Here is a 22,761-nt window from a genome sequence, read left to right on the forward strand (position 1 = left end):
CAATTTTACGGGGGGCCTGGAACCTAATACATTATTTTTAAAGCTTTAAAATGAAGACTTTAAATGCTAAACAGCATTATAAACCTAATAAAATAATCACACAACACAGAATATATAATTAAACTAAGTTACATGAACAACAGCATTATAAACCTAATAAAATAATCACACAACACAGACTTTACTTGTATTTTTCTGCAAACAATTATTTCTATGCATTCCAATCTGGACTGATTTATAGACAGGAAGATTGTGTTTCTATGAAAGCTGCTCGATAGCTCAGGTCTAGTTATACTGATTAATTTTAGCTTGCATATCTTTGCTGCAATACAAGCGGACAGCTCCACCTACTGGCTATTTTAACCAATGCACTGCTTCTCAATGCTTTTCAATAGCAGTCACATGACTGGGAAAAAAAGGTTGTTATTCTGAAACGGTGCAAATTGAACCGTTGTAAACCCAGGGCCACCTGTATATATTTATTACTATTATTATTATTATGGTATGTACATTGTTGTTTTTTTAAGAGATAATACAGATGAGAATGTATAGACAAAAAAAACACCTTTTTTCTATTCATCAGGCAAGGGTATTTCTATTTCTAGGCTTCTCTGCAGAGATGTCAAATAAAAGAGATAGCAACCCTTTGTTTAAAATTCATTGAAGCTGGCTATCAAGCTACAGTTTTATACCTGCTAAATTAAAAAATATTTACTAAAGATGAAACCCTAATATTCGAAAATTTTAAGGAGGCATCTTTTTTTTTTTTTTTTTAAAGAATCTGCATAAGCCCAATAGAACTAGCTGATTCAATATGTTAACAATAGATATTAATGTATAGCAGTTCATTTTAAGAACAATAATCAAAATGTATTTAGCCCTATACATTATTATCACAGTACATAGCTAAAATGGCCAATGCTAGTGTAAATATTAGGCGGCATGAGGTACCTTCAGCTATAATGGAATGTCTGTGATCTTCAGTTTTGTAGAGTGGGATAAGGTCATTTTCTTTCTTTCCTTTTTTCCCTTTTTTTCTTCTCTCTCCTCCTTCTCCCCCTCACACGCGCTCTCTTCCCTTTTCCTCCAATTGTTTTGTTAAATCCAAGGTCAGATATCCAGAGGAGTAAACATCTTATGGAATGTGGGGGGTATTATGTCCCCAATTAAGAGGAAGCTTATTATCAAACACCTAGGTAAGAATAATCCAGATATTGCTGGTATCCAAGAGAGCCATCTTAATTTACAAGAAATGGAGAATCTTCAGATGAAATGGGTGGGAGATGATATTGCAACCCCCCGCAAATCTAGGAAAAAAGGAGTAGCAATGCTTTCATTTTAACCCTGAAGTTTGTGAAAAAGTGAATGATTTTTTTTTATTTGATCGCATTTGGCAGTGAAACGGTGGCATGAAATATACCAAAATGGGCATAGATCAATACTTTGGGTTGTCTACTAAAAATAAATATATAGTTTTAATAGGTAAAGAAAAAACAAAACAAAACTCTATTTCTGTTTATATTGAGTAATGGTAAAAATGCTAAAAATGCTCTGGTCTTTGAGGGATGTATTACTCTGAAATGCCCGGTCCTTAAGGGGCTAAAGTAATTTTTTTAGCTAATGTACTATATATAACATAAACTATGCTTACCAGATAATTTCCTTTCCTTCTGTATGAGGAGAGTCCACGGCTTCATTCCTTACTTGTGGGAAATACTGAACCTGGCCACCAGGAGGAGGCAAAGACACCCCAGCCGAAGACTTAAATACCTCCCCCCACTTCCCTCATACCCCAGTCATTCTGCCAAGGGAACAAGGAAAAGTAGGAGAAATATCAGGGTATAAATGGTGCCAGAAGAACAAAACAAAAATTTTGGTCCGCCCATCGCAGAATACGGGTGAGGGGCCGTGGACTCTCCTCATACAGAAGGAAAGGAAACTATCTGGTCAACATAATTTAGATTTTCCTTCTTAATATGAGGAGAGTCCATGGCTTCATTCCTTACTTGTGGGAAACATACCCAAGCTCTAGAGGACACTGAATGAAACAGGAGGGTAAAGAGAGGCGGACCCTATTCTGAGGACACCACAGCCTGTAAAATCCTTTCTCCCAAAAGCCGAAGCAAAAACGTCAAACTTGTCACATTTTGAAAACGTATGTAGGGAGGACCAGGTAGCCGACCTACAAATCTGATCCATAGAGGCCTCATTCTTGAAGACCCAATAGAAAGCCACTGCTTTAGTAGAATGAGCCTTAATCCTCTGAGGAGGCTTATATCCCACTGTCTCATAAGCTAAGCGAATGATGCTCCTCAACCAAAAAGATAAGGAAGTAGACGAGGCCTTCTGCCCCTACTCTTCCCAGAATAGACAACAAAGAAGAAGTCTGTCTAAACTCCTTTGTAGCCTGAAGATAGAACTTCAGGACCCAAACCACATCCAAATTATGAAGTAACCGTTCCTTTGAAGAAGAAGGATTAGGACACAAGGATGAAACCACAATCTCCTGATTGATGTTGCGATCTGAAACTACCTTAGGAAGAAAACCTAACCCAGTACGAAGAACAGCCTTATCAGCATGAAATACTAGGTAAACAGGCTCACATTGCAAGGCAGTAATCTCAGATACTCTGTGCGCTGAAGCAATAGTCAGTAGAAACAGAACCTTCCAAGACAGTAATTTGATGTTAACTACATGCATAGGCTCAAATGGAGCCTTCTGCAGAACTTTAAGAACTAGATTTAAGCTCCAAGGAGGAGCGCTAGATCTAAACACAGGCCTGATTCTAGTCAGAGCCTGAATGAAAGACTGGACATCCGGAAGCTCAGCGAGCCTCTTGTGCAGTTAAACAGATAGGACCGAAATCTGTCCCTTAAGGTAGCTAGCAGAAAGGCCCTTCTCCAGACCATCCTGGAGAAAAGAAAGAATCCTGGAGACCCTGACTTTATGCCAGGGAAATCCACGTTCCTCACACCAGAATAAGTAGGTTCTCCACACCTTATGATAGATGCGACAAGTAACCGGCTTACGTGCTTGAATGAGAGTATCAATAACCCTCTCAGAAAAACCTCTCTTGGCGAGGACTAAGCGTTCAATCTCTACGCAGTCAGCCTCAGAGAATCTAGATTTTGATGAACAAAAGGATCTTGCCCCAGCCATGATGGAGCAATTGGAATCACTGATACCTGCTCCAGCTTGATGCGGGCCACTACACGAGGTAGAAGTGGTAACGGCGGAAAAATGTAAATCAGATTGAACCTTCAAGGTACTGCTAATGCATCTATTAGCTCCACCTGAAGATCCCTGGACCACGGCGCATATCTGGCTAGCTTGGAATTGAAACAAACAAAAGATTGTTCCAGCCACCAACAATTTTAAAAGACCTTTATTCTTTCATTTTGGGTCCAAGCAAAAAACTACAACGTTTCAGGCCTGCTATAGGCCCTTAGTCATGTATACTTTAAAACACACAGGTTCATCATTTATATACCCTACACCTGTTCTCATGTGATTTTTTCATTTTACAACAGTGCCATCTTATGGACAAACAAGGAATATGTATTCCTAGTTGTACTAATCATCTTAACTAGTCACATAAAAAAAATCTCAGGAAAAAGTTACAATAAAATTAAAGATAAAACCATATTTACATAATTAGCTTGGAATTGAGCCAGGGCGCCATAAGATCAATCTCCGGTGTCCCCATCTGCTGCAAATCTCTGTAAACACCTCGGGATGGAGAGACCATTCCCCCGAATGAAAGGATTGTCTGCTGAGGAAATCCGCCTCCCAGTTTTCCACACCCGGAATGTGGATCGCTGACTGAGAGCAGTTGTGGGCCTCCACCCATTCCAGAAACCGAGATACTTCCCTCATTGTTAGGGAACACCTCGTTCCCCCCTGATGTTTGATGTAAGCCACCGAGATAATGTTGTCAGAATTGGAATATGATCAACTGGGACAAACCCAGAAGAGGCCAAGCCTTCAGAGCATTGAAGATCGCTCGAAGTTCAAAAATGTTGATTGGGAGGAGGGATTCCTCTCGAGTCCACAGGCCCTGTGCCTTCCTGGCACCTCAAACAGCTCCCCAAATCTGTGAGACTTGCGTCCGTATTCACAATCTCCCAGGATGGTCTCTCGACCGGTTGTCCAGAGAAATCTGTTGAGACAGAACTGAATGATCGCTGTTCCACTGTCTCATCATGCACAGCTGAAGCGGTCTGAGATGGAATCTGGCAAAAGGAATGATGTCCATGCAGGGCACCATGAGACCAAAAGCCTCCATACACCGAGCCACAGAGAGCCTTAAGGAGGTCTGGAGGGCAAGACAAGTGGAGGCTAGTTTGCAACGTCTCTGGTCTGTAAGAAATATCCTCATGGATATGGAGTCTATTATAGTACGCAGGAATTCCACCCAGGTATTGGAAATAAGTGAACTCTTTTCTAAGTTTATTTTCCATCCATGAGATCAAAGAAGAATTATAAGAGCTTTCAAATGGTCTTCTGCCAGACAACAGGATGAAGCCTGAACCAGAATATCGTCCAAGTATGGCACTACTGCTATACCTGTGGTTCTGTCCACTGCAAGCAGAGCCCCTAGAACTTTTATAAAAACTCTTGGAGCAGTAGCTAGACCAAACGGAAGTGCAATAAACTGGAAGTGCTGATCCAGGAACGCAACCCTTAGGAACCGGAAGTGTTCTTTGTGAATGGGAAAGTGAAGGTAAGCATCCTTCAGATCTATCATGGTCATGAACTGTCCTTCCTGAACTAAGGGAAGGATGGACCTTATTGTCTCCATCTTGAACAAGGGGACGGATGGAAATTTGTTTAAGCACTTTAGTTCCAGAATCAGGCAAAGAGTTCTCTCCTTCTTTGGGACCACAAAAAAGTTTGAGTAGTATCCCAGACCTCTTTCTACCGAGGAACCGGTACAATGACTCCCAGGGAGGAGAGATCCCTCACACACCTTAGAAAGGCCTCTCTCTTTTCTGGCCTTGAAGACAAGTTTGACAAGAGGAATCTGCCCCTGGGTGGATGAGACTTGAAACCTATCCTGTATCCCTGAGCGATGACCTCCAGGACCCATGGGTCTTGCACATCCCCAAACCAAGCTTCCAAAAAGAGTGACAGTCTGCCCCCTACCAGATCCAGATTGGCGGCCGCTCCTTCATGCCGACTTTGTCTCAGTGGGCTTCTTGTTCTGCTTGGATTTATTCCAGGACTGAGCTGATTTCCAAGTCCCCTTGGATTGTTCAGGCTTTACAGAGGGTTGCTGACGTTGGGATTTATCCAAACGAAAATTAGGACCTTGTCCCTTAGATTTGTTCTTCTTATCCTGCGGTAAGAAGGTACCCTTGCCTCCAGTAACCGTGGAGATGATGGAGTCCAGGCCTGGATCAAAAATAATTTTCCCTTAAATCAGAGGCAAAGAAGTCTAGATTTCAAAGTCATGTCAGTAGACCAAGACTTCAGCCAGAGTGCCCTACGGGCTAGAACAGAAAATCCTGAAGCCTTGGCATTCATGCTAATAATCTGCATATTTGCATCACAAATAAAAGAAATAGCCACTCTCAAGGTCTTAATTCTTTCCTGGATCATGTCGAGGGGACCCTCCACCTCGATCAACTAAGATAAGGATGCGCACCAATAGGTAGCCGCTCCAGCAACCGCTGCAACAGCCGCTGCTGGTTGAAACAAATATCCTGTTGAAACATCTTTCTTAACAGAGTTTCTAACTTCTTATCCATGGGCTCTTTTAAATGATGAACTATCCTCAAGAGGGATAGTGGTGCGCTTAGCAAGTGGGGAGATAGCGCCATCCACCTTAGGGATGGAACCCCACAACTCCAATTGAGAGTCTGGAACAGGGAACAATTTCTTAAAAGAAGAAGGGGAAAAAGAAGAACAAAGTCTCTCCCATTCATTCTTAATAATGTTCGCCATCTCAACAGGAACCGGGAAAGTCTGTGGAACAACCCTATCTAATTTAGGAATACAAGGTTCCACAGGCAGTTTAGTCTCAGGAACCTCTAAAGTAGCCAAAACTTCCTTTAGCAGAAAGCAGAAATGTTCAATCTTAAATCTAAAGTCTGGTTCCTCCGCAGCTGGAGGTCTAGAGGCAGCAGATTTCGACCCAGAAAGAGCATCCTCTGAAGTATCAGAGACGTCTTCATCAACGGATAATCTGGTATTGGATAACTCCAATAATCTAGCAGATGACCCCTGGGAAGGATAGCAATATTTAACCTTTCGCTTGCGCTTAGCAGGGCGAGGTAAAGCACTGAAGGCCGCAGACACTGCCATTTGTAACTGTTCAGTAAAGTCTGGCGGTAACAGGGCCCCTCCAGATGGAGGATTAGGAGTGCTATGAGAAGCTGCATGTGTGTTAGGAGATGACTTAGGGTGCGCACCTCACTGGACGGAGACTTCTCAGAGGTGAACAGCTCATTGGTAGTTAACATATTGACTTTCTTTGGCAAGATTACCTTATTGAGGCATGTGGAACATAATTGAGCAGACGGGTATACCATAGCCTCCTCACAATATAGACAGGTATTAGACTTAGGTAAAGAGGGAGCACCCTCTAACATATCAGAGTCCTTCATAGCTTGCGCTTATAACCGGACTACATAAAAAAAGATAAATGGCACCTTTATACCCTCAACGGCTGGGGCACGCACCACCTCCTATGACCCAGGCCCAACAGAGAAACCACATCTTCTCCGGTAAACCACGCGGTCAGGAAGATGAGGAAATCAGTGTGACTGCTATAGTAACGTGCGCGCCAAACCTAACAGACTGCGTAGCTTATCCAAAACGAAAGTAAAAACCTGTACGTTCCAACATCTGCCTGAGCCTCATCTCACACATGTCGCAGCATAAAACATAATAAAAAACAAATTATGTGATTAATTCCCCCTGTTCAATAATCAACTTCTGGAGATATTAACCCTTGATTCCATACAGATAAAACGAGCCACACTGTGACCCTGTCTTATGTTATCAAATGTGTATAAAAAATGAATCGATCTTACCGGAATCTATGCCGTGAAACAGAAACACAGTCTCTCAAGTTTGACAGTCTTGCAGCATCACTCCTGACATGGAGTTGAGTGATGGAAGCAGACAGTGAAACTCGTCAACACTGATTGCTTAGGAGCTGTTAATACAGGTCTGGATGGGTTCACAGGAAGACTTGCCATGCATCTCCAGACCCTAACTTTCATCAATGCTCTCACTGAGAGGCTGACAAGACCACTTAAAACTCCAGTCCCATTTCAAAGGGTAGATACCCTTAATAAGGAACTTATCTGCTGACACTACTCTGCAAACCTCCTGTGACGAAAGGCAAAGAATGACTAGGATATGAGTTAACTGGAGGTGGTATTTAAGCCTATGACTGGGGTGTCTTTGCCTCCTCCTCGTGGCCAGGTTCAGTATTTTTCACAAGTAAGGAATGAAGCCGTGGACTCTCCTCATATTAAGAAGGAAATATATTCCCATATACATACACATGACAAGAGGAAACAGAGATATTAATAAAATGCAGACCAGTAAAGTAAAAAAAGAGATATAATACAAACTGTTAATAACAGACAGAATATAAAACAAAGCACAATATTATCTGAGAATACACAAAACCACAGAGAATGTGACAATCAGCACAAGGTGTTGTGTAACTGGAAGGAATAGGTGCTGGGGAAGGTGGGGTAGATAAGGTAAGAAGGGAGATAGGGAAGGGAGTGAGCACAAATGTTATCTATATGGTACACATGAACTATAACTGTCTAGCTGTGTTAAAATGTCAAATGCACTGAGATAAAGGGCGGCCTTCAAGGGCATGGAAATAAACATATGAGCCTACCTATGTTTAGCTTTCAACTAAGAATACCAAAAAAAAATAAAGCAAATTTGATTATGAAACTAAATTGGAAAGTTGTTTAAAATGACAGTGACACACCTTATCTAAATCATTAAAGGACCAGTAAATACAGAAGATTTGCATATTTAACAGATGCATGATAAAAATACAATGCAATAGCACTTCAAATAAGTAGTAGATTTTTTTTCCCCTGACAATTTTCAAAATTATGTCTTTTTCTACTCCTAATGCATCATGTGACAGCCATCAGCCAATCACAAAATGCATATATGTAAATTCTGTGAATGTTTGCACATGCTCAGTGTTAGCTGTTGACTCAAAGTGTAAATATAAAAAGAATGTGCATATTTTGATAAATTAAAGAAAATTGGAAAATTGTTTAAAACTGCTGCTCTGTCTGATTGTCCCTTTAAATGCAATAAGTGCAAAAACCCTATGAGTTTACAATGTGATCAATCATAATAAAACCTTTGCAATATGCTATATTTATTTTGCTACCTTTTACTGCAATTTAAAGGTACAGTTTACTCCAGAATTGTTATTGTTTAAAAAGATAGATAATCCCTTTATTACCCATTCCCCAGTTTGGCACAAATAACGTGGCCATGTTAATTTACTTTTTTTATGGAATAAGATTGCTGACAAAAGGGCAAGCGTGATTCTTTATCATTGTACATAAATTGTGATACATGAATACAAATCTTTAATTACAAATAGTGATGCACCGAAATGGAAATTCTGGACCGAAACCGAATCCGGGATGCACTTGGCCGAAAACCGAAACTGATACCGAAAATGTATTTTTTTAAATTAATTTTTGTAGTTTTTTTTTTTAATAATTATAGCCAATAAAAAAATCCCACACTTTTATTGAAATTAACACACTAAAATTGGACAAAAATATCTTAAAACAATAATATGCTACACAATAATTTTACCAAGAAAAAAAACAAAAAAACAGGCAAACAATAATTCCATTTTCGGCCAAAATGTTTCTGCGACCAAAATTTTGGTCCATCCCTACTTAAAACAATTATAAATATTAATATACTGTATTATTCTTCATTTAGTTCTATGTAACAGAATCATATTTAACAGGTTTTTTTTTTCCAAATAAAGTATAGTCCTAGAAAACTCATTATATGCAGAACAGTAAGTCAAGTAATAAACTTAAACAGCAGCTCTAGGCTAGCATCAAATTTGAAACATGCTACACAATAATTTTACCGAAAATAACAGGCCAAAAAACCGAAAACCGAAATAGCCAAAAATGGCATTTTCGGCCGAAACTTTCTGCGGCCGAAATTTCGGTGCATCCCTAATTACAAATACAATTCTTTTTTTTTTGGAAGTACAAATTTGTTTTTTGGAAATACAACGCATTTTTTTTCATTTGGAAGTACAATTATTTTTTTGGAATTACACTTCTAGCATGTGTCAAAACACTCAAAAATAAAAAAAAATTGTTCCCATTTTGTTAAAGGACTTGTGATGACACAGCATTCAGTTCAGTAGTTTGCCTGAAATGGCTGTAAAACCCAGCACATCAACATCCCAGGTAAACTTTTTTTACATATATCATGTAACATACAACATGGCTTAACATGCCAAAAGTGATTATTCTCATACAACACTATAGAGTAGAGTTGCCACCTCAGCCATGTTCTCCTGGACACTTATGAGTTACACATGTTGCAGGGTGTGCAGGGAGGAACATGTATTGTGTTTATGGAAAGCACTATTAATATTCCTTTTCATACAAAGAGAGAAGCGCTCCACCAGGAATGAACAACAGCTCATCAGCTAGTTCTATGGCGATTTACCACCCAGGAGCAACCTCTTTTAGACCAGTGTGCTTTTCACAGAGGAAAACTTTCTTGTAGTATATCAGTCTGATCCTGCCAAGTAAGTAAGTGTCACGCCGCGCCGCTCTAGCCATTGCTAGGGGCATGGCATCTCCTTCCCTGCTCATTGCCAGGGGCTGTGTCGGGTCCGGATGCGTGCAGTGCTGACATCATCGCCGCAGGCTCCTCTCTCTCTCTGATGCCGGTCGGACGCCTGTGACGCGAATCTTGCGCTTATGTAAGCTTCTCAGTAATGATCTATCACTGTCCAAGTATAGGGGTTACTTTGTGTGCTCCTGGGTGTGATAGACCGTTACTTCTCTGATTGCCTTGTATATATACTGCTGCTGAACTCTGCCTGTGACTACTCTGCCTCTTAACCCCTAAATTGCTGGATTGATATGCTGCTGCTAAACTCTGCTTGTTTGACCACTCTGCTTGATTATGTATCTAGTAAGTTGTTAAAAAGAGGCATATACAGATTTATTTTGTTCTAGAATGATCCCTATGTTGCATTTTCTATGAAATTGTATACTTGATTTTCCATTTTATTTTGGTTATGTGATTTAATTTTAAACTTTTTTTTTTTTTTTAAATACCTAGATTTGGAATACATTTCTAACTGTAAAGAAACAGACAAATTATATTTAAGAATCGGTTAATTTAAATTTTAGTAACCGTTTTATAAATAAATAAAATATTATTAAACATAGGTAACAGTTACAAATTGTAAAGTTGGTATTGTTTAGAAAAAAAAAGTCCTTAATGTTGCGCATTTCTTTATAATGTATCTTTTTAGTAGAATTAAATTAAAATAATGATACATTATACTTTAGAAAAGCGAAGAAGTAGAATACAATGTATATTAATTTAAAATTAAATGTAAAAAAACAAAAAATATATTTATATATACTGTATATATGTATATATATATATATATATATATATATATATATATATATATATATATATATATATATAAAGATGTGCATTATTACTCACAATTGTGCAGTGTTAAAACAAAATTTGTTCCTTTAATTAGTACAGTTTTTTGTAGCATAGATAGATCCATTGAAAATGACTAATTCCAAAAAATTCTCAATTGGCAAATTATTGATAATATCGTATACAATGGAGAAATATTTTCCTAAAAAAAGAAAGGGTATTTTCACACTGGAAAAGGATAGAAGAAATAGGATACTATGTGAGATTATGCGTCGAGTGAGGCGAGTCTCTGGGCAAATTAGGACAAGAAAACAATGCCTGAAAAAAGGTACAACAATTTGTACAGGAGGCAATCTAAACTCCTGACTCTGATCAGGAGTTACCTGAAAAAATTTAAGCATTATACAAATATAATATTGTAACTTATTCTAGGAAGAATCTTAGACTTATGTAAATCTTTACAACAATTTATAATGTTATTATCAATGGGCTTGATGCTTTTTATATATTAAAATGAGCCAATGGGGCCTATCTATCAAGCTCTGAATAGAGCTTGACGGCCCGTGTTTCTGGCGAGTCTTCAGACTCGCCAGAAACACAAGTTATGGAGCAGCAGTCACAAAGAACGCTGCTCCATAACCCTGTCCTCCTGCTCTGAGCAGGCGGACAGGAATCGCCAGAATTCAACACGATCGAGAACGATCGGGTTGATTGACAGGAGGCAGCGTTGCAGCTCTTGTGAGCTGCTGGTGCAATGCTGAATACAGAGAGCGTATTGCTCTCTGCATTCAGCAATGTCTTGCAGACCTGATCCGCACTGTCGGATCAGGTCCCCAAGACATTTGTTAAATAGGCCTCAATGTCTTTATCAATATTAATGAATACATGCATTATGTCTCTATTATGTATGTCTGTGTCTTGTCAATTTGACTTTCACACTTGAAAATCTCTCACTTGAACTATGTATACAACTAAGACAGTAATAGGATTAACATATTAGTCTTGGAAGAATAGAATTGTTGATTGAATCAATCAAGTATTTGCTCTATTTGAAGACATGGCAATTATTTAATACATTTAAATTAATATTTAGAAAATATTTATTAATAGTATAAATGTTAAAATATTAAATTTTAATTTGAATTATGTTTCTGTTATATATGTTTTATTTTGTCAAAACAAGAAGAGCGCCCAGGTACCTTTGCCCCATTGAGATAACTTCTTCCAGTTCTGGGGGGAAATTAGACCCACTGCCTACTGTATTCATGGACAAGGATGGGACTGATAGAACAGGTATTAAATTAAAAAAAACTAAAATAGCAATCCTATTTGTAATATATTATATATCTTTGATTTCCAATTATTTTTAATTTTTTTATTTATATTTAAAGTAAGACATAGGAGGACAAATCGTTGGGCAAGGCCATTGAATAATAACAATGACTCTAATGAGGCCGAAGAAGCAGAAATTCCATCACTTCAAGGTAATTTTGAATATTTGTTATATTTTTAATTTTAGTTAAATATTGAGTAAATTTGTAATGATTTTTAATTTATATTACAATTCATCAAAGTAGATGACGAAAATATAAACGCTGAACAAATTCAGCGTGATGAATCCTATGATGCAAAAGAGCAAAATAGTAATATTGAGATGTAACAAGATGTTCAAGAGGATGACGAGTTGGAGCAAGAGGAAGAGGTGGAGGAAGAGCAGGTGCAACCTGAAGATGTTGAACAGTGTAGTTGTAGTAATTTATTTTTAAATTTTAATTAACCACTATATTATGAGTTGATATTTTCCCATTTCTTATTGCTAAAATTTGAAAAAAATAAAATAATATATTAACACAACAATAAAATGTTTGATGATGTTGAAATTTTATCAAAATTTATACATATATATATATATATCATATTTTGTTGGCCACTTTTTAAAATTGAAAATTCAGAAGACTTGATTTTCAAAAGGATATGAACTCATAATCACTCTACTAGCCCTATGATACGGATTAAAGGTAAGTTTGAGAAAAATCCTAGTAACTAAAAAACAGGGTCATAGTGAAACAAATTTGAATATCCTACCAATAATAATTACAAAAAAATTGAAAACTCAATATTCATGGTTTTGATGTGTTAAACTTAAGTAACATAAGTTATAGATAATTGAAAATTAATTATTTTTTCACTTTCTCTCTCATTCTATATTTCTCTCTCTCTCTCTCTCTCTCTCTCTCTCTCTATATATATATATATATATACATATATATATACATACACACACACACACACATACATATATAATAATATTTGATTCTATATAACTATGTATATATATATATATATATATATATATATATATATATATATATATATATATATATATATATATATATATATATACATACACACACACATATCGATATATAAAAAATTTAACATAAAAAATGCTAATATAGAAAGAGAGAGATAGAAAATTTTGGAATGCTCTCAGTGAATCATGAAAGTCCAATGTGTTAGTGTTTCCATTTACAACTGCAATAAAACAAAAATTCCATGTATATTTTCTATAATTACTTCTTTTCTTTTTTTCTTTCTAGTTCCTAAGGGTGATAAAATTTGTGTCAACAAAATATAATATTTTAATTTCTTACACTTGAAATATAAAAATGTATTTAGTGATTTCATTACATGTATTCGGTTACATGGTTTATAATAATGGAAAACAGAAATATTAGATTTTATTACACTAATATTTAAAAAAAAAAAAAATATGGTAAAACACGGTCATCTGTAGTTTAAACCATTGGATTTCAATAAAAAATTAAACTAAAGACCAAAAATAGGGGAATTTTTACGATTTTGTAATGATAAATTAGGCGAATATCTAATAATAATGACGAGATTTATCATTAATCCACCGCATCTTGACTTTGGAAATTGGCGTTAAAATACGACCGTTTTTATGATAAAAATTGGCGCACATGTGCGCCTCACCGAGGCCGAGCTGCAGAGAACTGAAAGTTGTATTTCACAAATCAATGATAAATGGAGCCCCAAGTCTCCCTAAGTGCGATGCGGGAATCCAGAGGTGGACCCGTTGCTCAGTGTGCCTATAGGGATATGGCTGCACCTCACTGACAAGGCCCACACTAGGCCGAAACGTATATCTGGGGTTTTGCCATTTTGTTCAGAGAGGTATTGCCTGGTATTTCGGGGCTGGACTGGACTGCTAAGTCAGGATCAGACTGATATGCTTCAGGAAAGTTCTTCTCTGTGAAAGGCACATGTTGAGCAAAAAGAAGCTGCTTCTTGGGTGGTAACTAGCCATAGAACAAGCTAATATTCTATTGTTCGTTCCCAGGTTGAGCACTTCTCTCTTTTTAATTATTCATGTTCCTCCCTGCACTCCCTGCACACCCTGCAGCATGTGTAACTTAGAAGTGTTCTGTATTTTAATTGATGGGGGCAACCCTACTATAGAGGAATATTCATGTTTATGTTTAAATTACATTTTACTGTAGCATGAGGTCGTCTTTCAGAGTATGTTTTTATGCTTTACCATAAAACATGCTTTAACATTCCCAAAGTGCATACACTGCCTTTTTTCCCCCAATAATGTACTTATAGGAATAGTTAGTTATTTTTATAGTTCTCAGGCAAACTACTGAAATGAATGCTGTGACATCACTTGGGAACTAGATTTATTTTTGACAGTATTTTCTCATATGCAAGTATATTCCAAAATAAAAAATTGTGTTGTATTTCCAAAAAAAACCTCCAAAAGTGTAATTCTTAAAAAGAAGAAGATTGCATTTAAATATTTAGATTTGTATTCGTATGTCACAATTTATGTACAATGATAAAGAATCACACACACTTGCCTTTTTAACAGAAATATTCCATGTTTTCACCTCTGTGATTACCATGTATCTAAGTCTCTGCACACTGCCCCCCTATCTCAGATCTTTTGACAGACTTGCATTTTAGCCAATCAGTGATGAGTGTTATCTATATGGCACACACAAACAAGCAGTGTCTTGCTGTGAAAACCTATACAAATGCACTGAGATAAGAGGCGGCTTTCAAGGGCTTAGAAATTAGCATATGAGCCTACCAAGGTTTAGCTTTCAATATAGACTACCAGGAGAACAAAGCAAATTTGATGAAAATAGTAAAATGAAAGTTCTTAAACTCTGAAAATTGTGGGTTTTCCAATCATTAGAATGATAAGTGCACATTACAGGCTTTATAAACTTAACCCTGCTACATATCTGCCCCTAATAAGTCTGAGCAGGGGTGATAAGATCAAGTAAAACAATCAAAGTGTGGCTAAAAATAATTAACATAACCCTTTGTATACTCCGTAACAAGATTAAATTGGCTCCTACAAATAAGGCAGACTATGGGGGTTACTAGTTACTGTGCACCCATCTGCACTAGTTACTGTGCGCCCCTAGATAAAGCATGACTGATAATGTGCCCTTTGGGGGTTTCTGGTAGGTTGGCAAACAAGAGCCCTGGAACTTGCCCAGTGCAACTGGACATTTGTTGTAAATATTATTATTATTTGTCTTTATATGCAGCGCATAAATAACCTAAATACTGACCTGGGGCCCCTGTGAGTTAGGGCCCATCACTGACCTGTGTTACTCTGGGCAAATCTGACCATAATGCAGCTAATCATTCCCATACATTCATATCTACACATATATTTATTTATAACATAACACTTTAGCTGTTGTCTGATTACAAATGAATAAACTACACCTGTGTGATGACACGTGAGCTGCACATTATACACATTACATGATACTCAGTGTCTAATACTGATTTATATAACGTTTTATCTTATTCCCCTGCCCTGTGTGTAGCTGCTGTAAATGACTAACTCATAAACATAACTTGTGCTACAGTTGTGCTTCTGTGTGTATTAACCCTTCACTGGCACAGAGAGCAGCACAGTGTGTATTAACCCTTCACTAGCACAGAGAGAGTAGCACAGTGTGTATTAACCCTTCACTGGCACAGAGAGTAGCACAGTGTGTATTAACCCTTCACTGGCACAGAGAGTAGCACAGTGTGTATTAACCCTTCACTAGCACAGAGAGCAGCACAGTGTGTATTAACCCTTCACTAGCACAGAGAGCAGCAGTGTGCATTAACCCTTCACTAGCACAGAGAGCTGCACAGTGTGTATTAACCCTTCACTAGCACAGAGAGCAGCAGTGTGCATTAACCCTTCACTAGCACAGAGAGCAGCACAGTGTGTATTAACTCTTCTAGAGCTGCAACAACTAATAGGCATAATCAATAATAATCGATTATGAAAATAGTTGTCAACGAATCTCATAATCGATTAGTTGGTTTGCAATTAGTTGGTTTGCACACATCACAGCACCAGCTGCTTCACTCCGATGAGCTCCTGCACATGGTATTGTGTTTTATGGTTATGCCCTTAGCCTAAAGGACGTCTACAGACATTTTACTTTTCACTTTTTCAGAACACTATAAGTTTCTTTTTAAGTTTACAACTACTTCTGGCTTATGTGCAACCCAGAAAAAAAAATAGGACTCATCATTTGAAATAGGACATACTTGAAAACGAGAGAAATCTCAATGTATCCTTCCTGGTAAAATATTTTATAAATAAATAAATTTGGATTGTTTATATTAAAATCAGGTGATTTGGGACTATGATTTGCATGATATAGTGCCCAGCTTGTTATTTACACCTAGCCCTAGATTGATGGGATTTGTTATATGACTTGATGTCACTATTACCCGTTTACACAATTATTAGCGGATCGCTTGCTATTGCTGATTATATGTACTCTATAGATAATCGTGTAAGGCTGTATCCTGATATCTGTTTTTTCTTCTATATTTTTAATTAATGTAATATGTACCAAATTCAACCTCTGTAAGTATATATCTGTTAGTTTAAGAGTGGACTAAATATAATTTTCCCTAACCTTATAGCTGGTTGTTTACCATTACATATAGATATTTAAGATTATTTTTATGTCAGAATAAATTCCAGGCTTACTTTGTTAAGAGGCCCCTTGCATTGGTGGAGAGCTAACAAAGATAAATAGCCCACCTTGGTGAAATTGGCAAAACCCTACTTATACATCTCAGGCACCTCAACACCATCTGAGCACCTCTTCTCTGCTGCAGGCAAAATAGCTTGCAAAAAAGAGAGCCAGCCACAGTAAGGAGCACGTGAACATGGTGACATTTTTGCATTTCAATGCAAAGTTTCTGAAAGAGTGAATAACAGAATGTTATAAGCAATGGTAGTCTACCTATTACTAGTTCTACCTCTTTTCAAACAGTTGGTGGTTTTGTTTTGCTTAATTATAAAAATTTGTTCTGCTGCTTAAAAAATTGGACCAATAGTTGTGTTAATGTAAAGTTGTAAAGTTTAAGTCTGAAGTTTATATTTGTAACACTCAGTATGTGGATTTTATTTAAAATATAAGAAATAAATATTTATTTATTTTTTATCCGATTAATCAAAAAAATAATCGGCCGATTAATCGATAATGAAAATAATCGTTAGTTGAAGCTCTAAACCCTTCACTAGCAAATAGAGCTGTACAGTGTGTATTAACACTTCACTAACATAGAGAGCAGCCCAGCTTGAATTAACTCTTCACTAGCAATGAGAGCTGCACAGTGTTTATTATTAACCCTTCACTAGCACCATGAGCTGCAGTGTGTATTAACCCTTCACTAGCACAGAAAGCAGCACAGTGTGTATTAACCCTTCACTAGCACAGAAAGCAGCACAGTGTGTATTAACCCTTCACAAGCACAGAAAGCAGCACAGTGTGTATTAACCCTTCACTAGCACAGAGAGCTGTACAGTGTGTATTAACACTTCACTAACATAGAGAGCAGCCCAGCTTGAATTAACTCTTCACTAGCAATGAGAGCTGCACAGTGTTTATAATTAACCCTTCACTAGCACCATGAGCTGCAGTGTGTATTAACCCTTCACTAGCACAGAAAGCAGTACATTGTGTATTAACCCTTCACTAGTACAGAAAGCAGCACAGTGTGTATTAACCCTTCACAAGCACAGAAAGCAGCACAGTGTGTATTAACCCTTCACTAGCACAGAAAGCAGCACAGTGTGTATTAACCCTTCACAAGCACAGAAAGCAGCACAGTGTGTATTAACCCTTCACTAGCACAGAGAGCTGTACAGTGTGTATTAACACTTCACTAACATAGAGAGCAGCCCAGCTTGAATTAACTCTTCACTAGCAATGAGAGCTGCATAGTGTTTATAATTAACCCTTCACTAGCACCATGAGCTGCAGTGTGTATTAACCCTTCACTAGCACAGAAAGCAGCACAGTGTGTATTAACCCTTCACAAGCACAGAAAGCAGCACAGTGTGTATTAACCCTTCACTAGCACAGAGAGCAGCACAGTGTGTATTAACCCCTTCACTAGCACTGAGAGCAGCTCAGTGTGCATTAACCCCTTCACTAGCACAGAGAGCAGCACAGTGTGTATTAACCCCTTCACTAGCACAGAGAGCAGCACAGTGTGTATTAACCCCTTCACTAGCACAGAGAGCAGCACAGTGTGTATTAACCCCTTCACTAGCACAGAGAGCAGCACAGTGTGTATTTACCCTTCACTGGCACATAGAGCAGCACAGTGCGCATTAACCCTTCACTGGCGCAGAGAGCAGCTCAGTGCGCATTAACCCTTCACTGGCGCAGAGAGCAGCTCAGTGCGCATTAACCCTTCACTGGCACAGAGAGCAGCTCAGTGCGCATTAACCCTTCACTGGCACAGAGAGCAGCTCAGTGCGCATTAACCCTTCACTGGCACAGAGAGCAGCTCAGTGCGCATTAACCCTTCACTAGCACAGAGAGCAGTGCAGTGTGTATTAACCCTCCACTAGCACAGAGAGCAGAGCAGTGTGAATTAACCCCTTCACTGGCACAAAGAGCAGCACAGTGTGTATTAACCCTTCACTAGCACAGAGAGCAGTGCAGTGTGAATTAACCCCTTCACTGGCACAAAGAGCAGCACAGTGTGTATTAACCCTTCACTAGCACAGAGAGTAGCACAGTGTGTATCAACCCCTTCACTGGCACAAAGAGCAGCGCAGTGTGTATCAACCCCTTCATTAGCACAGAGAGCAGCACAGTGTGTATTAACCCTTCACTAGCACAGAGAGCTGCACAGTATTAACCCTTCACTAGCACAGAGAGCTGCACAGTGTGTATTGACCCTTCACTAGCACAGAGAGCAGCACAGTGTGTATTAACCCATTCACTAGCACAAAGAGCTGCACATTGTGTATTAACCCTTCACTAGCACAGAGAGCTGCACAGTGAGTATTAACCCTTCACTAGCACAGACAGCAGTACAGTGTGTATTAACCCTTCACTAGCACAGACAGCAGCACAGTGTGTATTAACCCTTCACTAGCACAGAGAGATGCACAGTGTGTATTAACCCTTCACTGGCACAGAAAGCAGCACAGTGTGTATTAAACCTTCACTAGCACAGTGAGTATTAACCCTTTACTAGCACAGAGAGCAGCACAGTGTGTATTAACCCTTCCTAGCACAGAGAGCAGTACAGTGTGTATTAACCCTTCACTATCACAGAGAGCTGCACAGTGTGTATTAACCCTTCACTATCACAGAGAGCTGCACAGTGTGTATTAACCCTTCACTATCACAGAGAGCTGCACAGTGTGTATTAACCCTTCACTAGCACAGAGAGCAGCACAGTGTGTATTAACCCTTCACTATCACAGAGAGCAGCACAGTGTGTATTAACCCTTCACTAGCACAGAGAGCAGCACAGTGTGTATTAACCCTTCACTATCACAGAGAGCAGCACAGTGTTTATTAACCCTTCACTAGCACAGAGAGTTGTACAGTACTTAGTATCCCATTGCCTGGCACAAGCAGATGAATAACATGCATTAAAAGAACATTTATAACAATAATACATTTATTAAGAATACTAGAAAGTGACTAAAACGTTTTATCACACAATACACACAGCCTGACTCACTCACCCAGCAACAGCTGCACTGGAAGTAAATGGGAAGGGAACAAAGAGCAGTTCAATACTGAACTACATCTCCAAGAATTTGTGCAGAGAAGTCACATGTTAAGCAGCAGCCAATCAGACAAAAGAAAATATGCAACCATTTCAAAGACACATTGGATGCTTTTTAACTTGTTTAAAAGATGCAAATTCATAAAATTAGTAACTGAGCACATTGTCACTGTCATATCCTCTACTAGAACATTAAAGCTACACTATATACATAAAGCTACTCAATATATATTAGCACTTTCACTGGCACTGAGAAGAGCTGCACTTTGCCAGCACAGAGAGCAGTGCAGTGTGTATTAACCCCTTCACTAAGACAACGAGCTGCACAGTGTGAGTTAACCCTTCACTAACCCAAAGAGTTGAACAGCAGTTAGTATCCCATTGCCTGGCAAAAGCAGATGAGTAACATACACCAAAATGACAACATTTATAACAATTATAGACTTTTTATCACACAATACATACAGCCTGACTTACTCACCCAGCAAGAGCTTCACAGGAAGTAGATGGGAGGGTAACAAATGCCAGTTCAATACTGAACTACATCTCCCAGCATACATGCTGAGAAGTCACATGTTAAGCAGCAGCCAATCAGACAAAAGAAAATATGCTGCTATTTCAAAGACAATTGGATGCTTTAACATGTTTAAATGCTGCAAATAAATAAAATTAGTAACTGAACAAATTGTCACTGTCATATCCTCTACTAGTGCATTACAGCTACACTATATACATAAAGCTACACAATATATATTAGCACTTTCACTAGCACTCAAAATAGCTGCAATTTGTAGTACCCCTTCACCAGCACAGACATCTACACAGTGTGTATTAACCCTTCACTAGCACAGAGAGTAGCACAGTGTGTATTAACCCTTCACTAGCACAGAGAGCAGCACAGTGTGTATTAACCCTTCACTAGCACAGAGAGCAGCAGTCTGTATTAACCCTTCACTAGCACAGAGAGCAGCACAGTCTGCATTAACCCTTCACTAGCACAGAGAGTAGCACAGTGTGTATTAACCCTTCACTAGCACAGAGAGCAGCAGTCTGTATTAACCCTTCACTAGCACAGAGAGCAGCACAGTCTGCATTAACCCTCCACTAGCACAGAGAGCAGCACAGTGTGTATTAACCCTTCACTAGCACAGAGAGTAGCACAGTGTGTATTAACCCTTCACTAGCACAGAGAGCTGCACAGTGTGTATTAACCCTTCACTAGCACAGAGAGTAGCACAGTGTGTATTAACCCTTCACTAGCACAGAGAGTAGCACAGTGTGTATTAACCCTTCACTAGCACAGAGAGCTGCACAGTGTATATTAACCCTTCACTAGCACAGAGAGCAGCACAGTGTGTATTAACCCTTCACTAGCACAGAGAGCTGCATAGTGTATTTTAACCCTTCACTAGCACACAGAGCAGCACAGTATGTATTAACCCTTCAATAGCACAGAGAGCAGAACAGTGTGTATTAACCCTTCACTAGCACAGAGAGCAGCACAGTGTGTATTAACCCTTCACTAGCACAAAGAGCAGCACAGTATGTATTAACCATTCACTAGCACAGAGAGCAGCACAGTGTGTATTAACCCTTCACTAGCACAGAGAGCAGCACAGTGTGTATTAACCCTTCACTAGCACAGAGAGCAGCACAGTGTGTATTAACCCTTCACTAGCACAGAGAGCAGCACAGTGTGTATTAACCCTTCACTAGCACAGAAAGCAGCACAAAGTGTATTAACCCTTCACTAGCACAGAGAGCAGCACGGTGTATTAACCCTTCACTAACACAGAGAACAGCACAGTGTGTATTAACCCCTTCACTAGCACAGAGAACAGCACAGTGTGTATTAACCCTTCACTAGCACAGAGAGCAGCACAGTCTGCATTAACCCTTCACTAGCACAGAGAGTAGCACAGTGTGTATTAACCCTTCACTAGCACAGAGAGTAGCACAGTGTGTATTAACCCTTCACTAGCACAGAGAGCTGCACAGTGTGTATTAACCCTTCACTAGCACAGAGAGTAGCACAGTGTGTATTAACCCTTCACTAGCACAGAGAGTAGCACAGTGTGTATTAACCCTTCACTAGCACAGAGAGCTGCACAGTGTATATTAACCCTTCACTAGCACAGAGAGCAGCACAGTGTGTATTAACCCTTCACTAGCACAGAGAGCTGCATAGTGTATTTTAACCCTTCACTAGCACACAGAGCAGCACAGTATGTATTAACCCTTCAATAGCACAGAGAGCAGAACAGTGTGTATTAACCCTTCACTAGCACAGAGAGCAGCACAGTGTGTATTAACCCTTCACTAGCACAAAGAGCAGCACAGTATGTATTAACCATTCACTAGCACAGAGAGCAGCACAGTGTGTATTAACCCTTCACTAGCACAGAGAGCAGCACAGTGTGTATTAACCCTTCACTAGCACAGAGAGCAGCACAGTGTGTATTAACCCTTCACTAGCACAGAGAGCAGCACAGTGTGTATTAACCCTTCACTAGCACAGAGAGCAGCACAAAGTGTATTAACCCTTCACTAGCACAGAGAGCAGCACGGTGTATTAACCCTTCACTAACACAGAGAACAGCACAGTGTGTATTAACCCCTTCACTAGCACAGAGAACAGCACAGTGTGTATTAACCCTTCACTAGCACAGAGAGCAGCACAGTTTGTATTAACCCTTCACTAGCACAAAGAGCAGCACATTGTGTATTAACCCTTCACTAGCACAAAGAGCAGCACCGTGTGTATTAACCCTTCACTAGCACAGAGAGCTGCACATTTTGTATTAACCCTTCACTAGCACAGAGAGCTGTACAGTGTGTATTAACCCTTCACTAGCACAGAGAGGAGCACAGTGTGTATTAACCCTTCACTAGCACAGAGAGCTGCACAGTCTGTATTAACCCTTCACTAGCACAGAGAGCAGCACAGTGTCTATTAACCCTTCACTAACACAGAGAGCAGC

The 22,761-nt window shown here is 38.9% G+C and overlaps 1 protein-coding gene across 7 annotated transcripts in view; it reads right to left on the reverse strand.

Moving 5' to 3' along the window:
• The window catches only part of LOC128660007 (gastrula zinc finger protein XlCGF26.1-like), a 95,078-nt gene that overhangs the window by 32,118 nt on the left and 40,199 nt on the right, over positions 1-22,761 (reverse strand). Inside the window, exon 1 of one of the 7 annotated variants that reach the window (XM_053713606.1) lies at positions 952-1,212. The exons of the other annotated variants lie outside the window; for them this stretch is intronic. The gene's annotated coding sequence lies outside the window, so the exon portion shown is untranslated. Of the gene's footprint in view, positions 1-951; positions 1,213-22,761 lie in introns of those variants that run through there. 7 annotated transcript variants of the gene reach the window in all.

The sequence above is a fragment of the Bombina bombina genome, chromosome 5, assembly GCF_027579735.1.
Source record: "Bombina bombina isolate aBomBom1 chromosome 5, aBomBom1.pri, whole genome shotgun sequence".
In the NCBI taxonomy this organism is placed as follows: Eukaryota; Metazoa; Chordata; class Amphibia; order Anura; family Bombinatoridae; genus Bombina; species Bombina bombina.